Source organism: Saccopteryx leptura, chromosome X (genome assembly GCF_036850995.1).
Source record: "Saccopteryx leptura isolate mSacLep1 chromosome X, mSacLep1_pri_phased_curated, whole genome shotgun sequence".
NCBI classification, from domain to species: domain Eukaryota; kingdom Metazoa; phylum Chordata; class Mammalia; order Chiroptera; family Emballonuridae; genus Saccopteryx; species Saccopteryx leptura.
The window spans coordinates 8,982,603-9,004,292 of NC_089516.1; the positions used below are offsets into that span (position 1 = coordinate 8,982,603).

A 21,690-nucleotide genomic window follows, 5' to 3' on the forward strand; every position below is an offset into this window, starting at 1 on the left:
TCCAAATACAACCACACTGAATCTTTGAGATTTTCACAAACTGAAAAAGTTAATCAACCAGTAAGCAATATTGAGTTTAATATGTCTTTTAAAGTGTTTTTTGATGTAATAAATAACAGAAATACCTAAATCTTAAAAGTTCTTATGATAGGGAAAATCCTTGTAACTATGTATGATGACAAATGTTAACTAGACTTATTGTGGTGACATTCCCAAATATAAACAAATATTGAATCATTATGTTGCACACCAGAAACTAATATAATCATGTATGTCAACTATACCTCCAGTCAACAGACTGAAATGCCATTAGCACAGATAAAAAGAAAATATACATTAACAGACGATAAATATAGGGGGTTCTGCTGGAATTCTTAAAACCTACTTTCATAATCATTTCTACCAGTCGTTTTTACCAAGAAATTATTTCAGTGCATACACAGTGGCTGCTTTGATCAAGTCACTGGAATGGTAAAAGGGTCCTGCCTTTCCTCAAGTGTGAGGAGCCCTGGTCTGAAGGGGATTCTCTAAGAATTGGCTCCACTGCCATTCCTCCTCAATGGCTCCAAATAGGGCCAACTGCGTCCAAGGGTGGCAAAAATGGGGCTCTTGTTTCTGGAAATCAAAAGGCCTAATAGGAGCTGGCTGCTGTCTTAGAAGCACAAGACTGCTAATCCCCTTTCCATGGACACAACAGCACGTTGTTCCTTATTCCGATCATACGACTTTTCCTTGAAGACTAGGCAGAGGAGGAACCATCCATGCCCTACATCATTTAACTCAGAAAGAAAATGCCATGCCTCAGTTAGACTCCCACCTCGCTTGCTAAAAATGAGAAAATATCTTAAAAGCTAATATTTGAGTAAATTAGATAAATTGGGAAATAGACTGAAGTTGAAACTTAGATTACGTCTTCCATAGAAATGACTTACAACATTTTAAAATCTCCGTGAAATTATTTTAATAAATCTGGCAGAAACCTTACTGTAAAATATTGCAGATATCTTTCAATCATTTGAAGAAGGTGGCTATCTTCCATGGAAGTCCCAAGAACAACTTCAAGTAACATGACTTAATGAAACCAGAACTTTCACCTGACCTGTGGTGGTGCAGTGGATAAAGCGTCGAACTGGAAATGCTGAGGTCACCGGTTCGAAACCCTGGGCTTGCCTGGTCAAGACACATATGGGAGTTGATGCTTCCAGCTCCTCCCCTCCTTCTCTCTCTCCTCTCACTCTCTCTGTCTCTCTCTCTCCCTTTCTCTCTCCTCTCTAAAATGAATTTTAAAATTTTTAAAAAAGAAACCAGAACTTTCTATCATTTAAATTTTTTGATCCCTCTTCCATAAGAGAGTCCAAAAATATCTAGAAAACCAGTTGATATCAAGATTTGTAAGTGATGATTCCAAAAGAATCAATTGAGTCCATCTTCCTATAACTTCTACCAGGGCCAGCCTCTTGGGTCTGGGTCTTATGCTGTGTGGAAAATAGTTTTACCCATCATAAAATCTCAGGGCTCACCCCATCATACACTTCCAGTTCTTAATTTCCTTCTATCGCTCCACCCACAAAAGTGTGGTCAATAGGCTGGCCTCCGCAGACCACAATGAAGAAAGACGTCCATGTTTCTCACACCATCGCCTTTGGGTGCTCTGTCAGCTCTACTTTCCCCTCTCTTTGATGGCATTTTGGAGCAGTTGGGGTAGGTTTCTTGTCACTTATGGCTACCAAAAAGTTCAGAGCAGCCCTGGCCAGGTAGTTCAGATGGTTAGAATGTCATCCTGCTATGCTGAGGTTGTGGGCTCGGGCCCTGGTCAGAGCACATACAAGAAAAATCAACCAATGACGGCATGAAGAAGTGGAACAACAAATTGATGTTTCCCTTTCTCTCTCTCTGTCTCTGTGTCTGTCTCCCTTCCTTTCTCTCTAAAAATCAATGAATAAAATATTGTTTTAAAGCTCAGGGCTGTCTGATCAAAACTCACATCAAACTGTGTCCCTGCCTCTGGCACTCAGCATCTTCCAGCAGTGCTGACTGGAGGGTTGGTTCTATTGTTTTATTATTCTGTGCCCGTGTCCTCCTGCGTATCGCCCCTCACCCTCTCATTCTTGCTTATTTAGGGATGGAAAAGGGAAATGGGAGAGGGTGGGAAACAGAGAAGAAAAAGGCAATGTTCTTTTCCCTTAGCCTGGGCTCTCTGTGGCCCTCTCCCTGTTGTGGTCCTCTGTCTTGGTGGGCATCCTGCTGTTCTCCATTCAGCGTGTGCTTGTGAGGCCTCTGGGGACCTGTCTGGGGGCCTCTGCAATGCATCTGCCCCTGATATGGGTGGCCCCTGACAGAGGTGAGGCATTCTGGCTGACTTGTTCCAGCTCACCATCTGCTCTGCCTCCAGGTGTGACTTCCGGCCCTGCTCTACCACCTTCTCTTTGCCCTGCAGTGGGTTCTTGGACCAGCAGGCAATGCAGTCCAGCTCCCTTTAGCAGTCTCCATTTGGCCTCAGAAACACATTCAAATGCAGACTGCTCGCAAAGCTGCCAGAGATGTGCCTCAGAGCTCACCCCAATCATGGGCTCAAGTCAGCCTTGCACCTTTAGACCCACCCGGCTAAAAGGAAAGCACCAGTTTCCATTCCTCAGTACACTCACTGAGACAGGACAGCGTCATCATCTCTAGAACTCCAGGTGCTGCTACTCTGGAGGCAGCTTGCAGTAGTCCTGACAATGTCGGCAACTTGGGAATCATCCAACCAGGAGATAGAGCCAGTCTCTCCCCTCACGGACAACTCTACTCTGTGAGCAGTTCTCTGCCTGAACTGAGACTGTCAGGGGAACAAGCAAGGCTGTCACTCACTACATACAGGCACTGGGTAGCATGTGCACCAACTCATCAGCGGGGGCCCAGCTGTCAGCACCCCCTGGCTGCATAGTGCATATGCACCAGAACCTAGAACCCGTTCTGGCCCCTGTGCTATGCGGAAAAGGGCAGAAATGCCACAGCCTCTCTGCACGCCCACAGGCTCCGCCCCTGTGACCCTCTAGTTTTCTCCTCCACTGCCCTTGGGCTGATGGTGACTGGACCAGTTCAGCTCTCCAGCATATACTGCATGGATGCAGCCAGGACTTCTCTTTAGAAAGGACATCCTCTTTCATAGTCAGTCAAGGTTATACTGCATCAAGAATATGCCAATTGGCCTGACAGGGTGGTGGGGCAGTGGATAGAGCGTCGAACCGGGATGCGGAGGACCCAGGTTCGAGACCCTGAGGTCACCAGTTTGAGTGTGGGCTCATCTGGTTTGAGCAAAAGCTCACCAGCTTGGACCCAAGGTCACTGGCTTGAGCAAGGTCTGCTGAAGGCCCACGGTCAAGGCACATATGAGAAAGCAATCAATGAACAACTAAGGTGTCGCAACGAAAAACTGATGATTGATGCTTCTCATCTCTCTTCGTTCCTGTCTGTCTGTCCCTATCTGTCCCTCTCTCTGACTCTGTCTCTGTCTCTGTAAAAAAATAAAAAAATAAAAAGAAATAAAAAAGAATGTGCTAATTGCAGGTTTTCAAATATGCCAGGGCATCCTCAGGGGATACTGAGTTCTCTGTCATTGAAGGTGATCAAGCTTGATATAAGAGATACTGTAGTAAGGACCAGACAAAAGGTATGACGCAAACAAGAGTATTCGTTATTACTTGACTTTTTCAATGAGTTTCTCTTTACATTTTCTATTCAGGGCATCTCAGTATCTTCCAATTTTCTGTAGTAATCATAGAATACGCAATAATGGGGAAGACAAAACGATAAAACAGGCAGCAAACGTTCAAGATTTAAACCCCTGAGACCCTCCTTGAAAGGGTATTTCCCACCCTCCAGAATTTATTCTGCCCCACATTGGCACCAAAAGACCCATGAAAGGCAGAAGATTTAAAACGTGACCCAGCTGCCAAGCTACTGGTGACTTTTACCAACCCGCCACACTTGTATGCCGCCTCCCTGCAAAGTCGTCTTCAATCCCACCTAGCATTTGTGGTGCCGTTTTCAGTAGGGGAAGCCTGTTTGTGTCAAGATGAAGCCTCTTTTATGGCAGAGCATGGAGAAATGGGCCCCTCACTTTGAATTGCATTTTGAATACGATTCACTAAGCAGACTCATCACTCAGCTCCTGACAGCAGCCTGGCTGGGATTTATACAGCCTGGCAGCATGATCAGCACGTCCCTCCACCCAGGGCATCCTGCCAATAGCCAGCTCCTCCTGCCTGCAACATTGCTGTCCTTACAGGCTCCTTCCTGTTATTCCAGTCTCAGTTTAAATGGCATCTCTTCAGAGAGTTCTACCCCTGATCACGCAACATAAAGCACCGTCTACCCCACTTTATTGTTTTTAAGGCAGACAGTTCTCTTCCTTTATAACACACGTTTACAGCCAATCCATTGATCTACAGACACAGGAAAAGCATTCCCTAAAGACATTCATTATAGTCAACCATACTGCCCAATTTGGGTTTAGAAGATTTTGTGTACCATAATCCTAGTAATAGCTGTCATCTGTGTCACTTATTTATTGCTGTTTTTTTAAAATTGATTTTAAAAAGAGAGAAAAGGAGAGAGAGAAAGACAACGGTTTGTTGTTACACTTATTTATGCACTCATTGGTGATTCTTGTATGTGCCCTGACTGGGGATGGAACCTGCAACCTTGGTGTATCAGGACGATGTTCTAACCAGCTGAGCTATCATCCAGGGACTCTGTGTGTGTGTGTGTGTGTGTGCAACTTTACATAAGTAAAGGTGTAAGTATGTATACAGTAGTGGCCCCATGGAATGACATGGGAGGACATTAGCTTATGGGGATTTCCATCAGCACCTCTCTCACAGCAACTCCGCATAGATATGAGATTTCAGTGAAAGCAGAGTGTGCTTGTAATTTCAGCATAAGTCTCTTATAGCCTTCCCACCCATCAGTAGACAAAATATGAAGCTACTGCTTTGTCTGAGGCATTCTCATTGACTGAAAACCAGAAGTTATGTTTCATATGTCTATTGGTAATTCCTATTTGGCTCAGAGGATAGATTTTCAAAACTAATTTACATTGAAGTGGAACAGCTCTCTGAGCATGAAGGAAGAATGGGCTTTAGATAAGCTCTTTTGTACTACTATAATAAATTCAGACAGAAAAATAGTGACTTGCTGAAATAGAAATAAAATCTAAATCTTCATTTTAGTGAATAATTTTAAGATCCTCTTTCCTCAAAGTGACTTTCATAAATATAAGGAAAAATGAGCTTGAGTTTCATTCTCCCCTGGTTTTCTTTTACTTGCTTAGGGAGCTGAAGTGTAGAAAGACTTCATGGCTACAGACTTAAAATTAAAACAGACCACTGTTGATCAGAGGCCAACAGAGACACTATTAATATATGGCTTATTACCAGAATGATGAGATGGGGGCAAGCCTACTCACATGAAAATCAGAATGATATGCTCAGTGCAGCAGATGGAAATGAAGATGCCAACCAGCTCTACCTGGAACATGAGATTAAGTTGTTTTTCAGATGTTGGATATGATTTGACCCGATCTTCTGTTCTTTCATTTCGTCCTCTTAATTCCAACATTATAAACTGGCTAATAATGGGTAGGACTTGAGTTTTGTTCACAGAACCAAAGCTTCAAACCATTTCGATTAGAACTGGATTGACATAGTTCTAGATTAAGTATCCTGCCAATTGAAGTAAGTGTTGCGGGATTGAAAGTTTGTGCATCGGATATAACCTATTTCTACAAGAGCATTCAAAACATTTCAAAGAGATAGTCTCTGTGCATAAAATGGAAAAGTACAGTTTAGGAGAGGATAAGGAAAGAATTACTAAAACTAAACATATGTATACTCTATGACTAGCAATTTCACTGTGGGTAAAAATATCCAAGAAAAAGCACATGGAAACTACATAGATATGAATGTTCATAGCAGCTTAGCAGCCTGCTGTGCATGTACTTCATATATAATAGGTGCTCAGTGAATGTGTGGAATTAAATGGGATACATCTCTATATCTCACCTGTGGCTTCAGAGATCAAGAAGCACATATTAGTTGGGTATATTTATCCACCAGTTTAGCTATCTAGCATAAATATTGATACTTTAAGCAAAACCATTCTATTACCAATTTCCATTTGAATCCATTATTGCTTTAATAAAACATCAGATTGAGTTCTTTGGAATAATTTATTCCAGTTTAAGATAACTATGCAGAGGGGTTCATTACTAAAGAAAGCATGGAGTAATTAGAAAATAAAATTTTAAAAATGAACACACACAGCCCTGGCCAGTTAGCAAAGTCGGGTAGAGTGTTGTCCTGAAATGACAAGGTTGCAGGTTTGACCAGGTCAGGGCACACAGGGCACATACCGGAAGCAACCAATGAATACACAACTAAATGGAACAACAAATGAATGCCTCTCTCTCTCTCTCTCTCTCTCTCTCTCTCTCTATTCCTCTGTCTCTCTAAAATCAATCATTATATTTTTTTCAATAAATATAAAAAATAAAGTTGAACACGTAAATGGTCCACTTAGTGCTTTATTTCCCAAGCTGGTCTGATAGTAAGCTCACATTAAAAGCATTTTCTTGCAGAGAGAATGTCTGACGTTTGCAAAAAAACAAAGCTAATTTGTAGAACAGTGCCGTCCAATGAAACTTTGTGGAATGATGGAAATGTTCTATATTTGTGCTGTCTTATATGGTAGACAGTAGACATAGGTGGCTGTTGAGCACCTAAAAAGAGTGGCATATGATGATGAAATGTGCCAGAGCCTGCTAAATCCTAATATTTAATGCAGCTGGAATGACCAGAAAACAGAGCTACAAATATTTGGCCTCAGATAGTCCCAAAAGGTTAACCCCGGTCATCATAGATGGTTTAATAGTTTTTATCCAAATTTACAAAACAGTCTCAACTTTCAAGCCTTTATACAGGAAACACAACCAGTTCTTTACATCACAGACTTGCCACTTGGACAACAGAATTTATTCTACTTTTAAGGTTTAAGGTGACACACCTGACTACAAAAGGAATAGTAGTCACCAGGAAAAAGAGTTCACACATAGTTTTATGGTGGAACAACAAAGGCAAACAGAGAAAGGAAAAAAATAAAAATAAAACAAATCCTGCTCTCCACTTAAAGCTGCCTTAGCCATTCTGTGACCCAGATTAGAATATCAGAGAAACAAGCAAGCCACCAGCTAGAAGGTTTAATGATTAACCCCCATCACTTGGGTTAATACTTTGATAAAAGCAGCCCATCTCCTGTCAGTTATTTACGAAAACCTGTTTGGAAAACCGATTAGCTGCCCTTTGCAAACTCTACCTTGAAAGAATGTTTCCTCTGCTGACTCAAAGTCAGAATTCTCCCTGCCCCTTCGTTGTCTGGTTCAGTGCAGGGTGGAAAGAATTTAGTCCTCTCTGGAGGTTTTCCTGGGCATGAACTTTCCGTCTTTTCAGGCCTCAAGTAACTGGCTGACAGATAAGCTACCTCAGTTTGGGAAGCTAATATCACTCCCTTCTATCTCGAGTGAACAAAGGCCTTGTGAGAATGGCCTTAACTGATTCACACTTCAGCAGGTAAACATACTAACAGAGCTCCCAATTCAAAGGGGATAATTTTGGTCCGCCCTAAGGTTTGGCTTAAATTTGACTTCATTTTGCTTTAGCCTTTCAAACTTCATAAGAGTATTAAATTACTCTCTTTTGCTTGAGTAAAATGCTGAATTGTAGTCTAAGCCATTCATTCAAGAAAAGGAGAAAATCTCTTTCCTTTTGCATTATGATTTCCCAGTGTTTGTCGTATCATTTCTTAAAGGTAGAAAAAGAGTAATTTAAGTTCTTTTTAGAAAATAACAGAGAAGCCAAAAGAAAAAAGGAAAAACCATCTATAATTCCACCAGCATCAATGACCATTGTTAATGTCCAACTATTTGGAACATTTTAGCATTGGGTTTTCCTTGATGTGTGTGTAAATACAAATTGATTTCTTCTTAAAAACAAAACCAGAGGCTGGGGGGGTGGGGGAATCAGGAAGACGTTTAAAAGTACAAACTTGCAACCAGTATTTAAGTCCTGGAGATCTAATGCACAACATAGTAATTATGTGTAACAATACTGTATTATAAATTTCAAAATTGCTAAGAGATTAGACCTTAATTGTTCTCACCACAAAAAGAAATGATAATTCTGTGATGTGATGGAGGTGTTAGCTAATACTATGATGATAATCACATTGTAATATATAAAAGTATCAAATCAGCCCTGGCCGGTTGGCTCAGCGGTAGAGCGTCGGACTAGCGTGCGGAGGACCCGGGTTCGATTCCCAGCCAGGGCACACAGGAGAAGCGCCCATTTGCTTCTCCACCCCTCCGCCGCGCCTTCCTCTCTGTCTCTCTCTTCCCCTCCCGCAGCCAAGGCTCCATTGGAGCAAAGATGGCCCGGGCGCTGGGGATGGCTCTGTGGCCTCTGCCCCAGGCACTAGAGTGGCTCTGGTCGCAACATGGCGACGCCCAGGATGGGCAGAGCATCGCCCCCTGGTGGGCAGAGCGTCGCCCCATGGTGGGCGTGCCGGGTGGATCCCGGTCGGGCGCATGTGGGAGTCTGTCTGACTGTCTCTCCCTGTTTCCAGCTTCAGAAAAAGTGCAAAAAAAAAAAAAAAAAAAAAAAAAAGTATCAAATCAACACATTATACACCTGTTGGTCAAATAAGTTTGTAAATATGATATGTATGTTTGCTCGCTTATAGTTTGCATTGTGTGTGGGGGGGACAGGCTGTAAGCAGGCAGGGTCGTTATAGCCTAAGGCTTAGTTTTAAGACTAAGCTTTTCCCCACACCCTTGACTGTTGCATGATAGGGGGTGATGCACTCTCATGAGGAATCCCATTATGCCTCAGAAAAGTGACTTTGTATTAGAGACTTCCTTGTTTGTATATTGGATTAAAGGTTTTGATTTCTACACTATAAAATGGGACAGAGGAGCCCATGCTGGAGAAGAGCAGAGAAAGGCCACATGGAGGAGAGGAGAAACAGCCATGATGGCAGAAGGAGAAGCCAGTTTGTGCAGAGAGAAGGAGATGGGGAACAGAGGTGAATAAGGCTGGTGAGGTAGAAACCTTTGATTCTAGGAAACTCGGATAAGTCAGTGGCTTTGTGAGCCCTGAATGGAAAGGAAAGTGTTTTTTCACTGTGTGTATTACTCGCCTGCCGGGTATGAGCTAGGATTAAAGCTAATGGCCCACCAGTTCTTGGCTCCATTGTTTCATTACCGTATGTCCGAATCAAATTCGAACCTGCACAGGCCAGGCGGCTGTTATGGTGGCCGTGGCTACTGGCCTTACAACAACTTAAACTTATATGGTGTTGTTTCTATTATCGGTATATCTCATTTTAAAAACTTGAGATTATACTATTAGAAAGCTTTATCTACTTTTTTCTTGAACTTTGTATGTTTGATGTATTTTCACATCAGTAACTATTCCTCTATAATATGTTTAATGAATCATTTGCTTTTAAATCTAACTTCTTATTCTTTTTTACTATAATAAAAATTCTGTAATAAATATTCTGAGTGCTAACAATTTTTGCTCATTTGTAATAATATTTTTGGTATAAATTCTTTAATTTTAAATTTTAAGGACAAATATTATACAAAACTGTAAGATTATTTTAAAAAGTGTTGTCTGTATACATATTTGTTGCACTCTATGTGTGTTCATTTTTCAGTATCCTGCACCAAATTTTATGGTCCTGAACACTCTTTTGGCAAAGGAAATGGCCTAGCAGTGTATAAATACTGCTTTGACTTGCAATTCTTTTGTTTTATCTAAAGCTGAAAATTTTATATGTTAAATGACCATTTGTGTTTTTAATGTTTATTTTATTGATTTTAGAGAAAGGAAGGAATAGAGAGAGAGAGAGAGTAACACTGATCTGTTCTTGTATGTGCCCAGACCAAGAGTTGAACCATCAACCTCTGTGCTTTGGGATGATGCTCTACCCAACTTACCTATGTGGCTAGGGCTGTAATTTTTTTCTTTGTAAACTGCTTATTTGGTGCTTTGTCCTTTTTTTCTGCCAAAATGTTCATTTTTTCCTCAAAAATTTTGTGCCAGTGTGTGTGTGTACACATTCTTTGTCTGTTATTAGTTTCCCCTTTCAATTCAATATGATTATTCTCTTATATTTTCCTGGTAAGCAACCCTTTATTTCACGACAACTACATATCATTTAAAATTTTTCTTCTACTTTTCAACAGTAACAGCTAACTGTTGGTGTTGTTGTTTTGTCTCATTTAATGGCCCTATCAGAACAGGTGCAACATAACGGTGAGAATAGCGTGCAGCCTTAACATTTCCTTATTCTAATGGAAATGCCCATCTTCCCCAGAATCTAGTGACTCACTCCTAATAAGATGTGTCGTGAGATAAAAGTATCTTCTATTCCTACTTTACTAAAAGATCGTTCTATCAATACTTGATGTTGAATATTATCAACTGCCTTTTCAGTAAGCATTAGTATGACCATTGGATTTTTATCACTTGGTGCATTATACTAATAAATTTCTTTATATTGATCCAACCCTTAGAAAAACTCATTTTGATGATATTTAACATGCTACTTTACTTATTTTGCTACTTTTTTCCCTTGGATTCTTAGATCTATTCTATAAGAAGAATGGCACATGGGTTCTTTTTCAGGTGCTAATTCTTGACAATTCCTTTTTGTCATTATGTTATCGTATTGAAAATTGGATAGAAATAGTTTCTACATTTTCATATAAAGAATTACTTTGAAAGCATAAGAAATAAAACTTTATAGGTAAATGATCTAGATCTTACAATATTTGGGGCAAGGAATGCTCTGAAAATTCTTTATTTTTTCCCCATTGTTAGTCATTTCAGAATTTATACTTCTTTTAAAATTCAGTTAGATTCCTTATTAATTCTAAGAAAATCCTTTAATTAATTTTGATTTTCCAGTATTCTTATGAGCTTTATAGAATATTTCCCATAAAATATATTTGTTGTTATGTTCCCTATATATTTGGTAATGAATACATTAATATTTTCTCATTTTCCATTAGACTTGCCAGAAACCTTGTTAATTTTTGTTGTTGTATTTTCAAAAAACATGTTTATGGATTAATTTTTATTTCTATTCTTTCTGTGTTCTGATTTATTAATCTTATTTATATTCATTATGTCTTTTCTCCAGTTATTAAACTTATTTTGCTATTCTTTTAATAACTCTTGAGTTGACTAATAAACTCATTTAATTTTAGTCTTAGTTAATAAAAAAAAATCTATGGTTATTAATTTTCCTCTGAGTACAGGTCTGGTCATATGACATAAGAAGTGTAGAAGTACAGTGATCTCATTATTATAAATTTTCAAAATGATTATATTTAAAGTTTTCATTTTTTCTGTAACCCAGTAACTACTTAGAAAAGTGTTTTCTAAATTTCTAATTGAAATTTCTAATTTCAGACTTAACTATAAATGTGTATATATATTACACTTTAAATAGTAGTCTTATTAGTCTCAAATGCATTAATACATTTTTTTTTTATTCAGTGAGAGGAGGGGAAGCAGAGACAGACACCTGCATGTGCTCCGACCAAGATCCACCCAACAAGCTGACTAGGCGGTGATGCTCTGCCCATCTGGAGTATTTGTTGCTCCATTGCTCAGCACCTGAGCTCTTCTTAGTGCCTGAAGTGAAGGTCATGGAACCATCCTCAGTGCCTGAGGCCAACTCACTCCAATCAAGCCATGGCTGCAGGAAGGAAAGAGAGAGAGAGAGAAAGAAGTGAGAAGAGGAGGCGTGGAGAAGCAGATGGGTGCTTCTCCTGTGTGCCCTGATTGGGAATTGAACCCAGGATATCCACACACCAGGAAGATGCTCTAGCACTGAGCCAACTGGCCAAGGCCACAAATACATTAATACATTTTTAATCTTAGAATTTATAAGAGGAAATCTGTATAATTTACCCATTATGTGCAAATGTATTTTATTAAAAACTTCAAATAAACATCTAATAATATTCTTTTTAAAAGAATCATGAATGAACACTACAATGTTAGATTAAATTTCCTATAATTATAAAAGCATTATCTGTGACTATTTCATATTGTTTAGAAGTAGCTCTATCATAAAATTAAAGAGCTATGAAATGGAAAAATTCTCAAGGTAATAAGATTTTGATATCAAGATAAAGCAAATTCTTGACAATAGGCTGATGTGCTTATATTTTGGATTTTTTTTTGACAACAACAAAAGAAATTGTCAGATGTGTGTCCCAACATGGCATGATTCAAAATGTCAACTTTTACAGGTCCTGCCAAGTGAATAGAAAGACAAAAACTCAAGTGACAAATATGAGACACTGCCAGTAAATTGACTTCAAGTCCAAAGACACCACACATTACATAACACATAGAAAGTACTAAAAATGAATTAATTGTTAAAGAGCTTGATAGAAATCTCAAAAAAAAATAGATGGAAAACAGGCCTACATACTAGAATTCTTGCCTCTCAACGTACTGTCTTTACTTTCTTACACTTTTCAAAATCTTGCACAAATTTAGTGTTTGTTTTGATGTACAAGTTTTAAGTAGTGAAATCTACATGATTCATACAATGTTCATTTCAGCAATTCCTCATGTAGGGGTATAATAACTTATTAGTAGCAGTGGTAATAATAACAAATAAAGCAATTTCAATCATTACTATTGACTTCCAATGATCAGATTTTAGAGAATGCAGATAAAAAGTTGAGATTACTGTTACCAGGAGCAATAGGAAAGGCACCAAGTCTCCTGAGACAGGAAAAATAAATTGATTTCTACATGCTTTTTGATACTCCACAACAGTATTGAAAAGCAGTTTTCTCAGCACATAACTATTGATCTACTGCTCTGGAGGGTAAATTAAATATAAGATCACATGAAAAGAAAACTTGCGAGTCATTCCTTTTACTCATTCAAGGTGCCTTTTAAAGGTCATCAGAGTTGTGAAAGCATGTGGGCATATACATGTTTCACTTACCTGTAATAAAACAAAAGGTAATGAGAACCATTGCTTTTGAATTTGGATCTGGATTATCACAAAAAGAAATTTACTAAACCTATAACACCTAAATCTACTACAGTAAACTATGAAGTCATGTAAAATATAGTGTTATTTTGTACATTTTCATGTTTTGGGAAATATATATGGTTGTAACATATTAAAATAAATCAAATAAAACCTTTAAGCATTGAATATAGAAATGCTTTATAAGATAAAAGGCACCACTTTTTTAAAAGATTTTATTTATTGATTTATTAGAGGGGAGAGAGAGAGAAAGGTTATGGGGGAGAAGTGGAAAGTATCAACTCATTGTAGTTGCTTCTCATATGTGTCTTGACCCAGCAAGCCTGGGGTTTCAAACCGGTGACTTCAGCAATCCATGTCAACACTTTATCAACTATACCACCACACGACAGGTAGACCTTGCAATTTTAAAACTAACATCTACTGGCTGGATAGTCAGTTGGTTAGAGCATCATTCTGGTTGTGGGTTCGATCCTCAGTCAGGGCATATACAGGGATAAATCAATGTTTCTGTGTGCCTCTCTCCCTTCCTCTCTCTCTCTCAAATCAATAAATGAATTTGTAAAAATTCAATGACCGTGCCTTTTTCTCTCTTTCGCCATCAATATCTAGGTACCTACCTACATTAACAAAATGATGTGAAGCTAACATCTACTACAATTATTTAGCACCACTCACTAATTTTCTAGAATAGAAGTTGAATAGTTTTAATCAAATGTGATCCTTCATCATTTAATTGGAATGAAATTGATATATAATAAACAGTTTCAAGAGGTTTATAGTAATTATCCCAATGTTTTCAGGATAATTAGGTAACAAATCATTCTACTCTCTTTAAGCTACCATCAGGTTAAGATATATATGGAAATAAGATTTTTGCCTCACATGCAAACCTATTATATTTTAACCCAGTGGTTCTCAATCAGGGACAATTTTGCCCCTAACGAACATTTGGAAATGTTTGGAGACATTTTCAGTTGGTAGAACTTCAAGGGGCTGGGAGTTTCATGGCGTCTAATTGGTAGGTGAAGACCAGTGATACTGCTAAACATCCTACAATGCACAGGACAGCCCCACAGCAAAGTGTTATCCAGACCCAGATGTCAGTAGTGCTGAGTCTGAGGAACTGTGTTTTAAGGTAATGAATGGTGCCACTTTCATTCTGCAGATGCTTTTGGGTAAGGGACCACATAGCCCTTCCCAGTTTCCCAATATCTGAAACAACCTACAATCTAGTATATTGGAGGCAATGGTTGGTGCTGACACCTTGGTAAATTAACATCATTACTTTTATTATTCACATGAATAAATAAATAAGCCATATGTCACATTCTGAGGAAAACCTCCTAGCTGTAGGCACAGTGAGTTTTCTCACTACTTGATCAGGCTCAGTCTTGACTGCTGCATAGAAACTACTTAGGAGGGCACAGTTTACTTTGAAGAGTTCTCAACTTGAACACAAAAGTATTGTATTGAAGGAATGCAACAAGTTTGCTGTTAATTAACTTTTTACACTTGCTTGTGCAAGTGAAGTTTGACTTTGACCCAAGTTTCTTCTCATTTAAAACTGTTTTCTCTATGGTGACTACAGAGGTTTGGCTATTCAAAGCTCTACATTTATGAAGGTTTCTCTCCACATTGCTACCAACAGTGTAATTTATCAGTTTGCAAATTTTGTCTATCTTTGTTTCCCTTTATTAACTCCTATTCTTCTAATTCGGGGTTATTTACATTGACACAACTAGTAAGTAGGCAGAATGGACAGTTAAAGGCCTAACTAATGTTTCTCTAAGATTACAATGGGATACTGGTTAAATGAAAGATCAGGCTAATATAAATAATATATAACTTTTCATCACACATATTATTAACTTATAATTTATCATTTGCTCTATATTCTGAATTTACTACTATAATAAGTTCATTTACCTTCTAATTAAGATGGCTAATTATAGAGTAGAATAATCAAACCTATGATCTTATTTTTAATTAAATCTCAAAATCATTATTACAACTGATTAATTTTACACTCCTTCATCTACTTTATCTGACTTGCCTGATCAAAATTTAATTTTCTCTGTTTAAGCCTTACAGAAAAAAATTGTTTCAATTTTTAATACAAGATTTATAATCAGATTTTATTCCTTTATATATCCCTTTCTTGGCTAAATATTTAACTATTAGTATTAAGTAATAAGACTGAAAATTCTTTACAAGAAAACACCAGATGAGCCTAACCTGTGGTGGTGCAGTGGATAAAGCATCGACCTGGAATGCTGAGGTCGCTGGTTCGAAACCCTGGGCTTGCCTGGTCAAGGCACATATGGGAGTTGATACTTCCTGCTCCTCACCCTCTTCTCTCTCATTCTTTCTCTCTACTCTCTCTCTCTAAAAATGAATAAATAAAATTTTTATTTTTAGAACAAAAAACCCACATGATTGCAGCACCTTCCTCTTGGGACCAGTGAGTTGATTCCTATAAAGCTTGTTTGGGGAGGAAGCCACATCTCCACTCCTGTGTCCCTAATGCAGTCCTGCTGTCTCTCGCTTTCTACAACATCCTCTAGTTTATCACACTGGGGCTGTTTGAAAACTTCTTTAACTAAAATGCATGTATACTGCCAGTATCACTGTGCATTCTACTAGTAGTACCTAATGCTTTGTCCTTGCACTTGATAAGTACTCCTAGGTTGCTTTTAATAATAATGTTTACAGATTTTTGATGGAGAAATTGGAGTTTGTGTAGCTTTGTATGTATTGCATGGTTCCAAAAGATCTATCTGGAAAGGAAAAATAATTGATTAGAGGATTAAAACATTCTAAATAATATCAGCGTTGCATTTCTCATGGCCCATCAATAATGGATTGTTGACTATAATGGAACTGACTAATCATAATCATAAACTACATTTCTAAGAAATTAAAACTGTTGGGAATGAACTGTCTTGAGGTACATTACATTTTTTTTTCTCATTCCTAAACAGAACAAAAAAAAAACCAAAACACTTTCAGGATCTATCATAAACAAAGCTTTGGAATATTCATGTCTCCTAATAATTTATGCTTTATTTTATTTATTTATTTATTTTCCTTTTTTTTAAATAAATTTTTATTAATGTTAATGGGGTGACATCAATAAATCAGGGTACATATATTCAAAGAAAACATGTCCAGGTTATCTTGTCATTCAATTATGTTGCATACCCATCACCCAAAGTCAGATCAGATTGTCCTCTGTCACCTTCTATCTAGTTTTCTTTGTGCCCCTCCCTCTCCCCTTCCCATCTCCCTCCTTCCCTCCCGGGCCCCCCTCCCCCACCCCCGGTAACCACCACACTCTTGTCCATGTCTCTTAGTCTCGTTTTTATGTCCCACCAATGTATGGAATCATGTAATTCTTGTTTTTTTCTGATTTACTTATTTCACTCCGTATAATGTTATCAAGATCCCACCATTTTGTTGTAAATGATCTGATGTCATCATTTCTTATGGCTGAGTAGTATTCCATAGTGTATATGTGCCACATCTTCTTTATCCAGTCTTCTATTGAAGGGCTTTTTGGTTGTTTCCATGTCTTGGCCACTGTGAACAATGCTGCAATGAACATAGGGCTGCATGTGTCTTTACGTATCAATGTTTCTGAGTTTTGGGGGTATATACCCAGTAGAGGGATTGCTGGGTCATAGGTAGTTTTTTTTTTTTTTCAGTTTTTTGAGGAGCCACCATACTTTCTTCCATAATGGTTGTACTACTTTACATTCCCACCAACAGTGAATGAGGGTTCCTTTTTCTCCACAGCCTCTCCAACATTTGCTATTACCTGTCTTGTTGATAATAGCTAATCTATCAGGTGTGAGGTGGTATCTCATTGTAGTTTTGATTTGCATTTCTCTAATAACTAATGAAGATGAGAATCTTTTCATATATCTGTTGGCCATTTGTATTTCTTCCTGGGAGAAGGATCTGTTCATGTCCTCTTCCCATTTTTTTTATTGGATTGTTTGTTTGTTTGTTGTTGAGTTTTATGAGTTCTTTGTAAGTTTTGGATATTAGGCCTTTATCTGAGCTGTTGTTTGAAAATATCATTTCCCATTTAGTTGGCTATCTGTTTATTTTGATATCAGTTTCTCTTGCTGAGCAAAAACTTTTTAGTCTGATGTAGTCCCATTCATTTATCTTTGCCTTCACTTCTCTTGCCTTTGGAGTCAAATTTATAAAATACTCTTTAAAACCCAGGTCCATGAGTTTAGTACCTATGTCTTCTTCTATGTACTTTATTGTTTCAGGTCTTATATTTAGGTCTTTGATCCATTTTGAATTAATTTTAGTACAAGGGGACAAACTGTAGTCGAGTTTCATTCTTTTGCATGTGACTTTCCAGTTTTCCCAGCACCATTTGTTGAAGAGGCTTTCTTTTCTCCATTGTGTGTTGTTGGCCCCTTTATCAAAAATTATTTGACCATATATATGTGGTTTTATTTCTGGACTTTCTATTCTGTTCCATTGGTCTTGAGTGTCTATTTTTCTGACAATACCATGCTGTTTTGATTGTTGTGGCCCTATAATATAGTTTGAAGTCAGGTATTGTAATGCCCCCAGCTTCATTCTTTTTCCTTAGGATTGCTCTGGCTATTCAGGGTATTTTATAATTCCATATAAATCTGATGATATTTTATTCCATTTCTTTAAAGAATGTCATAGGAATTTTGATGGGAATTGCATTAAATTTATAAATTGCTTTGGGTAATATGGCCATTTTGATTATATTTATTCTTCCTATCCATGAACAAGGAATGTTTTTCCATCTCATTGTATCTTTTTCGATTTCCCTTAACAATGCTTTGCAGTTTTCGTTATATAGGTCCTTTACATTCTTTGTTATGCTTATTCTTAGGTATTTTAATTTTTTTTGTTGCAATCATGAAGGGGATTATTTTTTTGAGTTCGTTTTCTAATATTTCATTGTTGGCATATAGAAAGGCTATGGACTTTTGTATGTTAATTTTGTATTCTGAGACCTTACTGTATTGGTTTATTGTTTTTAGTAATCTTTTTGTGGAGTCTTTGGGGTTTTCGATGTATAGGATCATATCATCTGCAAAAAGTGATACCTTTACTTCTTCTTTTCTGATATGGATGCCTTTTATTTCTTTCTCTTGCCTGATTGCTCTGGCCAGAACTTCTAGCACCACATTTAATAAGAATGGACAACCCTGTCTTGTTCCTGATTTAAGGGGGAAACTCCTCCGTTTTATGCCATTTAATATGATGTTGGTTGATGGTTTATTATATATGGCCTTTATCATGTTGAGATATTTTCCTTCTACACCTATTTTGTTGAGTGTCTTAAACATAAAGTTGTGTTGTATTTTATCGAATGCCTTTTCTGAATCTATTAATAAGATCATGTGGTTTTTGTTCTTTGTTTTGTTGATATGGTGTATTACGTTAACCGTTTTACGTATGTTGAACCATCCTTGAGATTCTGGGATGAATCCCACTTGATCATGATGTATTATTTTTTTAATATGTTCTATTCGATTTGCTAGTATTTTATTTAGTATTTTAGCATCTGTATTCATTAGAGTTATTGGTCTGTAGTTTTCTTTTTTTGTGCCGTCCTTGCCAGGTTTCCGTATGAGGGTTATGTTGGCCTCATAAAATGTGTTTGGAAGTATTGCTTCTTCTTCAATTTTTTGGAAGTCTTTGAGTAGAAATGGAACCAAGTCTTCTTTGAATGTTTGATAGAATTCACTAGTGTAACCGTCTGGGCCTGGACTTTTATTTTTGGGGAGGTTTTTAATAGTTTTTTCTATTTCCTCCCTGCTAAATGGTCTGTTTAGGCTTTCTGCTTCTTCATGACTCAGTCTAGGAAGGTTGTATTGTTCTAGGAATTTATCCATTTCTACTAGACTTTTGAATTTGGTGGCATATAGTTTTTAGTAGTATTCTACAATAATTCTTTGTATATCTATGATATCTGTGGTGATTTCTCCCCTTTCATTTTGGGTTTTGTTTATATGAATCCTTTCTCCTTTTTACTTGGTGAGTCTTGCCAAGGGTTTGTCAATTTTGTTGATCTTTTCAAAGAAGCAGCTCTTTGTTCTATTAATTTTTTCTATAGTCTTTCTGTTCTCTATTTCATTTATTTCTGCTCTGGTTTTTATTATCTCCTTTCTTCGGCTGGTTTTGGGTTGTCTTTGTTCTTCTTTTTCTAGTTCCTTAAGGTGTGAAGTTAAGTGGTTCACTTGGCCTCTCTCTTGTTTGTTCATATAGGCCTGAAGTGATATGAACTTCCCTCTTATCACTGCTTTTGCTGCATCCCAGAGAGTCTGATATGTCATATTGTCATTTTCATTTGTCTGTATATATCTTTTGATTTCTGCACTTATTCCTTCTTTGATCCATTCATTTTTTTAAAGTATGTTGTTTAGTTTCCACATTTTTGTGGGTTTTTTTCCCTCTTTTTTGCAGTTAAATTCTAGTTTCAAGGCTTTATGATCAGAAAATATGCTTGGTACAATTTCAATTTTTCTGAATTTGCTGATGTTATATTTGTGGCCCAACATATGGTCAATTCTCGAGAATGTTCCATGTACACTAGAGAAAAATGTATACTCTGTTGCTTTGGGATGAAGTATCCTATAGATGTCTATCATATCCAGGTGCTCTAGTGTTTCATTTAAGGCCAATATATCTTTGTTGATTCTCTGTTTGGATGACCGATCTAGAGCCGTCAGCGGTGTATTGAGGTCTCCAAGTATGATTGTATTTTTGTCAGTTTTTGTTTTAAGGTCAATAAATAGCTGTCTTATATATTTTGGTGTTCCTTGGTATGGTGCATATATATTAAGGATTGTTATGTCTTCTTGATTCAGTTTCCCCTTAATCGTTATGAAATGACCATTTTTGTCTCTGAGTACTTTTTCTGTCTTGTAGTCAGCATTATTAGATATGAGTATTGCTACACCTGCTTTTTTTTTTTTTTTTTTGGATGTTATTTGCTTGGAGTATTGTTTTCCAGCCTTTCACTTTGAATTTGTTTTTATCCTTGTTGCTTAGATGTGTTTCTTGTAGGCAGCATACAGTTGGATTTTCTTTTTTAATCCATTCTGCTACTCTGTGTCTTTTTATTGCTGAGTTTAATCCATTTACACTTAGTGTAATTATTGACACTTGTGGGTTCCCTATTGCCATTTTATAAATTGCTTTCTGTTACTTTTGTATCTTGTTTGATTCTTCTCTTTTGTTTTTCTATCCTTTGTTTTTGTTTGTTTGTATCCTATTCTTCTTTCCTCTGTTGCTACCTTTTTTAAGTCATGTGCTTCTGTGGTGGTTTTTTCAAGGGTGGTTATCATTAAGTAATGAAAAGGGTACCTACCATATTCATTGCAGTACCTTATCTTATGAGTGTTTCTGCACTTCATTGTCCTTTGCTACTGTTAATCTTCGTCCTCTCCCCCCCTTTTTTTTGCTTTTTTGTCACAGTTTAAATTTGGTTTTATTGTGTTCTTGGTGGAGCTTTTACTTGTGGTTTTGTTTTGTTTTGTTCTTTGAATCTGGTTGGAAAACCCCCTTTAGTAATTCCTGGAGTGGGGGTTTTCTGATGATAAATTCCCTCATCTTTTCTGTATTTGTGAATGTTTTTATTTCTCCTTTGTACTTGAAGGATAGCTTTGATGGGTATAGTATTCGTGGCTGAAAGTTCCTCTCTTTCAGGACTTTAAATATTGGGGTCCACACTCTTCTAGCTTGTAGAATTTCTGCTGAAAAATCTGATGATAATCTAATAGGCCTTTCTTTATATGTTGTATTCTTCTTTTCCGTGGCTGCCTTGAGAATTTTTTCTTTGTCATTGGTTTGTGCCATTTTCATTATGATGTGCTTTGGAGTAGGTTTGTTGTGGTTAAGAAAACTCAGTGTTCTGTTTGCTTCTTGAATTTGAGGCTTTAGTTCTTTCCACAGGCTTGGGAAGTTCTCGTCTATTATTTGTTTGAATATATTCTCCATTCCATTTTCTCTCTCTTCTCCCTTTGATATACCTATTATTCTTATGTTATTCTTTTTGATGGAGTCAGGCAATTCCTGTAGGGCTTTCTCATTTTTTTAAATTTTTGAGTCTCTCTCTTCTTCTCTCTGTTGTGCCTGAAGTTGCTTGTCTTTTATGTCACTAATCCTACCTTCTATCTGGCCTGTTCTATTAGCTAAGCTTGTTACCTCGTTTTTCAGTTCATGAATTGAGTTTTCATCTCTATTTGATTTGTTTTTATAGTTTCTATTTCCTTGGTAAAATATTCTTTGTGTTCATTGAGTTGTTTTCTGAGCTCCCTAAATTGCCTTTCTGTGTTTTCTTGTATATCTCTGAGTATTTTTAGGATTTCTATTTTAAATTCTCTGTCATTTAGCTCCAAGGTTTCCAATATATTAAATTTTTTCTCCCCTGGATGGTTGGCTCAGTGGTAGAGCATTGGCCTGGCATTCAGAAGTCCCGGGTTCGATTCCCAGCCAGGGCACACAGGAGAAGCGCTCATCTGCTTCTCCACCCCTCCCCATTTCCTTTCTCTC

The 21,690-nt window shown here is 37.4% G+C and overlaps 1 protein-coding gene across 2 annotated transcripts in view; it reads left to right on the forward strand.

Moving 5' to 3' along the window:
• CA5B (carbonic anhydrase 5B) overlaps positions 1-21,690 on the forward strand; it is a 125,489-nt gene that overhangs the window by 47,859 nt on the left and 55,940 nt on the right. The window contains exon 1 of one of the 2 annotated variants that reach the window (XM_066356245.1): positions 7,461-7,607. The exons of the other annotated variant lie outside the window; for it this stretch is intronic. The gene's annotated coding sequence lies outside the window, so the exon portion shown is untranslated. Of the gene's footprint in view, positions 1-7,460; positions 7,608-21,690 lie in introns of those variants that run through there. 2 annotated transcript variants of the gene reach the window in all.